This window comes from Coloeus monedula (genome assembly GCF_965178545.1).
Source record: "Coloeus monedula genome assembly, chromosome: 5".
Lineage (NCBI taxonomy): Eukaryota > Metazoa > Chordata > Aves > Passeriformes > Corvidae > Coloeus > Coloeus monedula.
In genome coordinates this window covers 33,511,387-33,520,139 of record NC_138785.1, presented here as the reverse complement: position 1 = coordinate 33,520,139, position 8,753 = coordinate 33,511,387, and positions in this window count along the sequence as shown.

Below are 8,753 nucleotides of genomic sequence, written 5' to 3'. Positions count from 1 at the left end.
ACTTTCACACTTCCATCTTATTTACTGGGTTGGTGGCAACTAAAACAGCCCGGGCAGCACTCAGCTACACGTTGTTCCAAATGTGCCCGTCTGTACTGGTTCTACCACCAGCCGCGGCTGAAGATGCTCCACCCTACCCACTTCTCTATCTGCATGTGCATTTTGGCTCTCTTCCAGAGAAATCAGCACAAGATTCTCTTGCTCCTGACGGAATTGCAACATTCTTTCGGCAGCAGCTACGTTAGTAGTAAAACCGGCACCCCCTATAGTTCCTTCTTCAGTGTGTCTATTTCTAAACACAGATCTAGTAACAGTTGATTATTGCATTCTTTCTGAAATTTTAGAAGTCTAGATTTGAAAAGTGCCTTTTGACCAGCAGATAATTCGGAACTAACTGCAATCTGGCTATAACAAGTAAATCAAAACAGGTTGCTGGTCGCATCAAGATTTGTCAGTGCCCTGTTGTGCGAGGCCAAAGAGTTAATCTCAAAATTGATTATTTTAAGACTTCCTTTTTTAGCAGAAACATGAAAGATTATTTAAATTAGTATAATTAAACTCATATTTGCATATTAGCATATATGCATATTCCCATACTTGCAGAATGCTGAAAAGTTCAAGAAATTCCTGGATAATTCCATTAAGAGTTATTCTCTGTTGGCAATCCTTGGTAGAATGAAAATCCTGCTTTATTTCTGAAATACAGCCAAAATATTTCCTCCAGGAGTGGCGCATTTGTACTGCTCTAGTTTAAAAGAAATACAAAGTTTCTAAACTGTCAGTGAGAAAGCCTGCAAGAGCTAAAAGGGCACACCAACAATAGGACAAGAGGTCATGCACCTTTCAAACTGTATGCACAGCACATGAAGAATAACTCCAGCTTTTGTGTATATTTCTGTGATGTACAGACCTAATCAGAAAGTCCGATCTTTGTTATATCTAGTGTGATAAATCTTAGGCAAACAGTAACAGAGCCAAATTCTCCTTCTAAACCTGAAAGAACAATCTGTTTGTACACTGCAGACCAGGTATTGCCCAACAGTACTTCACGGTCCTGATTTGCTATTGTTTTGCTCCTGCTTCTTTTACACCTGTGGGACGTTGCTGTTACATTGAAACTACCACAAAGTGCCAGGGCACCAGAGGGTGACCGGCAGTGGGCAAGATGACACATTAATCACCTTCTCCAATCTTACACAGGGCCAAATCCTCTCTGAGGTGGGTTTCTTGTAAGAAATTCACTGAAGCTGTAGCTAATTACATCAAAGCTAGTATGATTTGTAATCATACTTGTTATTTACTTACCACAAAGTCAGAAGAACCCTCTGTGTTTATTATCATTCAAATTACTGAAAAAAATCTATTTGAAAGGAGAAATCATATTATAATTCTGTCTACTGACAGGTAAAATAGACACACCCATCCCTTTTACTAACATTTTCATCTTTTTTCTCTCCACTCTTAGTTGGATCAACTATTTAAATGGCATTTAAAAATTATATCCTGTAACTAAACACCCTTTAATGAAATGGCATATAGCAATGGATATCTACCCAGGTAGATAAGACTGAAACCCTTTTCCACATATTTTCTCTAAATAATTCTCTCTCTTCACTGGGGTGAGTGAATTCCCAGCAGTTCCATTTGTTCATTTTTAACTTGGCCAGGGAGATTCAAACTCTCACAGCCTCTACACTTTAACTTCCAGAGACTCACAGTCATAAATTACAGATGAACAGTATGCTAAGATAGATACTCCAGTATTGCCAGCTCAGGAATCTTGCAGTTCTCCTCAGTTATATGCTCTTGCAAATACTGAAAGGAATTCTGAGATTAGAGCTCTAGAAACACAGTCCAAGTGTACTGCAAATACTCAAAAACACAGAAGCCAAACAAAAAAACTTGCTTAAAATTCTTAATATATAAAAGCCTGAATCTCATTGATCTGCAGATCCTGAGTCATTTTTGAAAGCTTGGGTACATGGACAGGCACCGGAAAGATGTCCTTTTAGATCATCGTAGAAAAGTTTCTGAAGCTAGAGAATTAGAAGGAATCTTTACTTTGAGGCACAAAATACCTCGTACTGTACAATTTTCAAAGGAAAATGTGGGATCTCAACTTTTACAAAATAGTTTGACTCTGTGATTTAAATAATTTAATAGTGAATTACAAGTGCCTGGGGCACGATATGGACCTCAAAGTATGAGAGGTATAATGGCATTGCTATGGTAAATTAATCATAACCTGCTTCTTTTCTTAGGCTGCATTATCAGTACCGTTTGTGTGCTGTTTACGACCCTGAGAAGCTTGGCTCCCACAAGAGGTTAACATCATGCAAGATTCAACCAGCAAGAGGTATTACTTGTTCTACCACCTACACTAGGCAGTTCATTAGCTCTCTCTGTGAAACTGTAAAATACACTGTTTCTGATAAGAAACATGATACATTTGCTCCTTAGGACTAATTACTGTTTAAACAAATATCTTTAAAAACAAAACCTCTGTAATAAAATAACTATCTTAAATTCTTAAGTGTTTACATTTTCAGTTCTAGAGATATTTAAGGATCTTCAACCACAAAGAAAAGAATTGTCTCTAATGGAGATATGCAGATGAAATTATCTTCAGTTCATAGCTGCTCATTGGAAAACTAAGTTTGTAAAATTCCACTGACACTTTAGAAATATTATCTGTACTCATCTTGTTAGCAAAGGGTCAAGATTATTTAGATGCTACTGCTACTGTGAGGGCACAAAGGTGTTTGGAATCTGAAGTTTTAGCCTAGGGCCATCTCTAATTTTCAGTTGGTAAACAGGCATCTAACTCCCAAAGCCAGTGGCTGTTGGGCTACAGCTCTGGGTGGTATGAAGTGAGATAGTGCCTGCAGAGCTGAGTCAGCCTATAGCAGCTGTAGGTCATGACTCAAAGTACCCTAGATGGGTGTGCAGAGAGATAGGAAGTAATAACCTGTCTTAAAAATATAGCAGTATTCACCCTGAAGATGAACACTGCTCATCTCGCCTCACATTGATCAAATAATCTTTACCAAAGAGTTGTCTTCTGGGAAAAAATACAGGCCTTCTGCAAGTTTGGGGGGAAAAAAGCAAAAAGACACTGCACATTTTTATCAGTTAAACTTCATCTTGTAAGAAAAGGCAAGTTCAACAGTTTGGAGTTCTTTTTCAAACCTTATTTTAAACTGTACCGTTATAGAAAAGAATTTTTACATTTACATTTACAAATTCGAAGTGAAACCTTTCAGCCTAATCTCCCCAAGTCTTGCAAACACACATTTAAATTTAAATTTTCTATTGTTCTAAAATTAGCTTTAACAAGTTAAAAGTCTCAAAAACGCTGATGAAACAATACATGTTTTGTAGGAACATGACCAGTAGTGACCTCTTACCTGCTGATGACCTTTAAATCCCCCAGAGGAACCCAGGGGACGGTCAGCCCATGACTGAAAGCTACAAGCTCAGATTATACCGACATATCTGCACTGAATTGCATGTGTCTAAAGAACAAGGGTTACCACAGAATAAAGGAGAAGCGGCCATTTGTCAATATTAGTTTGATTAGATAAGTGCAGCAGTGTCAGCAGGACTCCCGAGACACACCATGCCGGCGCTGTCTTTCACAGGCTGGATTCTACAGGGATCAAGATGACCCCTGTGGCACAGCACTGCCAAACCAGCTGCAGGAGTCCTCTAGGCTTTTCCCTCATAATCCAGTAGGATGAAAGAGTAAGTAGAGTTTCTGGGGAGGGACCAGAGCAGCCTTTCCAGCTCCCATCACAGGGTCTAGGTGGAAAACAATTGTTTGGGACACTTTTCTAGATAAGTGACCTTCAATACATCAATCCCTCCCTTTGTTTCTTGGAAATACAGCTGCTAACATGCTTGAATAAGCAAATTCTTACTGAAAACATGAACACACAGCTCTGAGTTGGTGTCAGTAAGCTTAGCACATCTACAAAATAGGTGCTATATCAGTCCCTGGGATTGGCAACTGTGCATTGAACCCAGCTTAAGTTTTCAGTAAACACTAAAATGAGAGGGCAGAAAAGGTGCTGCAAGGTACAAGATATCTTACTTCAGAGGAAAACCACAATTGCAGACAAAACCTTCCTAGTTTGGGATGCAGTGGTTGCCATACAGCATTAGGCCTTTCAGTCACTTCTCTTCTACACAATTAACACTGACATTTTTAAAGTTCTAATGAACAGACACTACTCCAAGCCTGCATGAGTTCTTAAGTACTGTCACCATGCCAAGTTTAAATTCAGGATATACCTAAACTGTGGTGCTTTAACCTATGCAAATAATAGCCCACAAATGACAAAGTATTTAATTTTGAGACATGACTTTTAATCAAATATTAGTTCAGTCATTTTGGAGATACCACCTACTTGAACACAGAAAACATCTGTTTTAACTCCATCCTGAGTGTATTCTTTTATCTAACTGCATATATCTGCAGATAATCAAAGTTAACTTGACTTCAAAGATATTTAGCATCATTTTGCTGCAAGACCAGCAACATCATCACAATGGAGCCCCAGAGTTGGGTGCAGTTCATGACAGCTTTAGAATTCTTTGTGCTGTAAGGAACTTAGATTACTAATACTTGTAGCCTACATTAGTACTCAAACTCTTCCTGGCATGAAAATAGGTTTTGCTTTGTTGTAAATTATTAGAAAATAGGTTTTCTAAAACTCTAAACTTCACAATGCCTTTATAGAATACTGCCATAGGATGCCTTCGAGACTAGTTAAGAACTTGACAGGATTAAATATTCATACATTCAAATCAAAATATTCAGCTACATCAGACAGGACTTAACAAAATGAAATAGAAAAGGGTGTGAACCCTTACATACAGGTATAATGGTTAGGTATGAGGTCACCTACAGACAACCTTACCAACTTTTGGATTTCATTCACACCAAGGTGACGTTTCTAATACCATACACAGAAAGAGCACCCTAGATCAACCAGAGGCAGCTCCTGTTTCAGCTGAGGTTATACAAATCTGAAGCATTGAATATATGAATTATTATGGAGTTAACTGACACAACAGTGGAATTCATTTTCATGCTTATTTCACAAAATATGACTGTGCATAAATAAACACCAGTAAGAGAGGTGTTTAGCATATTCTACAGCTAATCAATTTACAGGAAAATCTTTAACATATGCAGCCAGAGGTACAAGGACACCTGTAGGCTACACTCAGCATTTGAAAACTAGGTTCTGAAGGGTCTAGTAAAGAAAGAAGAAAAGAAGATTATATTCAGTATTATCATAATTGGAATTTGCAAATTTTCTGGAAGTTATCTTAGAAATCTGAAAGCTATTAATAACTTATGTATGTCAAGGATTCTCAGAATGCTTGTCCCTTAAAGTAAAATACACACAATTCAGTGAAACAGAGAGCTATTGTTGCTTTGATGTTCTGTACACTTTCACAAAGGTCATGGATGCATCCAGCTTCAGGGATTTAATTAAGATGATGCTTATGTGCTAAAAATCATGGAGCAAAACAAGCCCTGCCAGAAGGCTAATCCTGACACTAGGTCTTCCTTTAGCAATTAGAGCTGAAGCACCAGACAAATACTTGTTTTGGTTAAATGTGTAAAACAATAAATAAATTCAACTTATGTAACAGCATGTTCTAGAGCTCAGTAGAATTTATGGGGACAAGAGCCCCTCTGTGAGGGTTCCTCACCTGCAGAAGGAATCAGTACTTCCAGTAGCAAGCAGCTGTTCATCAATGTTCATTCATTGGCTTTTCTGTTCTGTCCCCAACAAGTTTCCTAGCAAGTAGAATATATCAGCTATTTCATCTACCCACAGTGCTCTGTTTTCCAAGATCTGTCACACTGTTGAGCAAAGTATGAGAGGATATGCAAAATTCATATATTCCCTTGGCATTCTCACTTACGAGTAAAGGAAAGTTGTGTACATGCAGAGTGGCATGTCAGTATTACTCAAGTGATTTGTCTGCAACAGCAGGAGCAATATGAAGTATCAAAGTTTGAACCTTCTCTCACCAGTACTTAAAGTTACAAAATGTTAATGGAATAGTTACTCCTGACAAGCAGGTATTTAATGTGTATCTAGCTAGACAATTTTCAGATTTGAGAGCTTGCTGTTTATGTAAGAATTTCTAATGCCATGTGTAATTGGCATGGCATGCCTGTTTTAAGAGTTTTATTTAGTGATGGAGTTGGATTTTACAGTGTGAGTATCTGTGTGTGCGCTTTCAGGTATTTCTCGGGGGTGGGAGTTGTTGAGGAAAACCATTTGTAAGTGACAGCAGATTATCATATTCGACTATTTTTGCTTTAAAACCTTGCACTCTCTTTTAGGCCTAACATGATTAAAACTTGCTGAGGCAGAAGTACAGCCAGCCCTGCTGAGTAGTCTCTATACACAGTGTGTACAGAAGGCCAAGGCTGAAGTCATGAATGTAGCACAGCACTGATGCTATTTCTGTGAGTTTACAGAAACAAAAAGGTTCTATGACTAAAAAAACACTTTAAAAAAAAATATTGGAAGATGGACATTAACATGTCTTCAGGTCAGAGTAGTAAAAAAAACCTCCAAAGAACAACCACCTTGAGTTGTTTACTGCAACTCAAACATGGAAGTGAGTGATTGAAATCTCCAAAAGTAATTTAAAAAGTGAGGAAGACACTCCAAATAAACACAAAACACCAGCCCTCCAACGTGTATTTACAATCAGTTATGGAAAACCGTGGAATGTGTTAAATTGCCTAAAGGATAACACAGTACAAACATTTGACAAAGAATACCCCCTGAATAAGTTACAGATTTTTAAAGTTACAGATTCGCAACTGCAGGTCCCATGAAAAAGATCCCTAAAGAAAATCAGAGAACTAGTTCAATACCATTAACTTAAGGAAGCTGGCTGTAGAAGTGTTCAATTACAGTACAGCTCAATTCCCACACCGGATTCTAAACATCCTAACCCTAAAATGCTGTAGAGGATTTACACAGTCAGTTAACACTTTGAAAGATCGTTCAAGAGTAAATACACTTCAATAAGTCATTTGTATCCATTTGTGCTCTTCTAGTGTAAATCAGAGCAGAATCTCTCTGTCAAAGCACAACAGAGGATGAAGTAGAAACATGATTTATGTCAAAAATTAAGTTTCTCAGTCTCTTATTTGCTTGGCCAACAAAAGGAGTTCCCTCAAGCAAGCCTAAGAAGGAGAAAAGAAACATAAGAGTTCAGGTCAGCTCATTCCCTTTTTTTGTGAGCTTGTGAAGTTAGTCTGTGGACACAGCATTTTTCTAAGCTCTACACTGTAGAAACAGATAATAAATTGCTACAGATGAGGAAGTGACTTCTCTATATCCCTTTGTATAGCTGTCAAAGTATACCAATATGAACAGATTATAAACTTAATCAAAAGTAATTCTTATTTTTAGCAGAACTGAAAAACTCTGTGAGCAAATGCTTATAACTGTAAGAGAACCAATTGAAAAAAATGGCCTTAAGCAACTGCGTTACAAATGGTTCATTTGGGGGGGGGGGGGTTTGCAGACCACCACATGATAGAGCAGCACACCACAAGCAGTGAGAAAGCTTCCTAGTAAGCAATTATCGGTCTAGTGCTCAACACCACACGGTTGTTGAGATTCCTAGCGTAGTTGCTAGTGGTTAATTGTGATCCCTTAGGAAAGAAAGATTCACCATCTAATCCCTGCAAATTGTCACAGTTCAGTCCTCACTAAAGAGCAAGGAAGCAACAGTTTGATAGCAGTAAGCACCTCAAGTGTGACACTCATCTGAGAATCTCAAGAACACTGAATTTAATGAGCTCATCTTCCCAAAACCTGTGAATGAAGGAAATACTACATTAGTTTGTTCTGACTGGGAAACTTGCAAACAGTGAAGTTCACTGACCTAAATGCAAACAAGCGCATGGAATCCACTTTTTTAACTCTTCATGCACATCACCCCCTGCTGCTCTACAGAACAGGTCTTATGCAAACACTTTGACAAGGGCAAGGCTGTGTATAGGATTAAATGCCTAAACAAGAGAAGCAGAAGGTATGAGCTCCAGATTTGAGAGGCATGTTAAACATTTTACCGAGACTTTTTAATTTTTTTTAAGTAAATACAACTCAGGATGCAGAAAATAACAGTATTTAAGGAAATGCTGTAATTGTGTTGTTTGGGAGTGAAGAAGCAAAGTTAAATATTGGTTCACAATACCATGGGAGAAGCATGTCTATTTCTAGCAACACATTATTTAACTGTGGAAAGAGATGACGCTCTCTAAATGATCCAAAGTTTAGCTGATCTCTTTAGTATGGAAAGCCTTAATCACTAATCTCACCTGGGAGATAAAGGACAGGAAAGAGATTTTATGTGTGACAAAGCTTCCATGACGCTGAAATATCTGTCATTAGAGAAATATCTGTCATCGGGTCAAATGGCAACTGCCAGGAGGTCAGACAAGTTTTCTTCCAAAGGCCAGCTGAAGTAGAGCATTTAAACACGATCTTTTTATTTTACAGCCCAGAAGGAATAGGAAAGGGAATATTTGGAAAGCATCAAGTAACAACTGGGGGAGGGAGGGGCCAGGAAGGGAGTTCTGAATCTGTAACTACACTGGGAGAAGAATCCAGCATTAAACAAAGAATATCAAATGTGCTCCTGCACTTTAATTTTTTCATGCTTTTGTCATTGCCAACATTTGTATGACAGTAAGAAACATA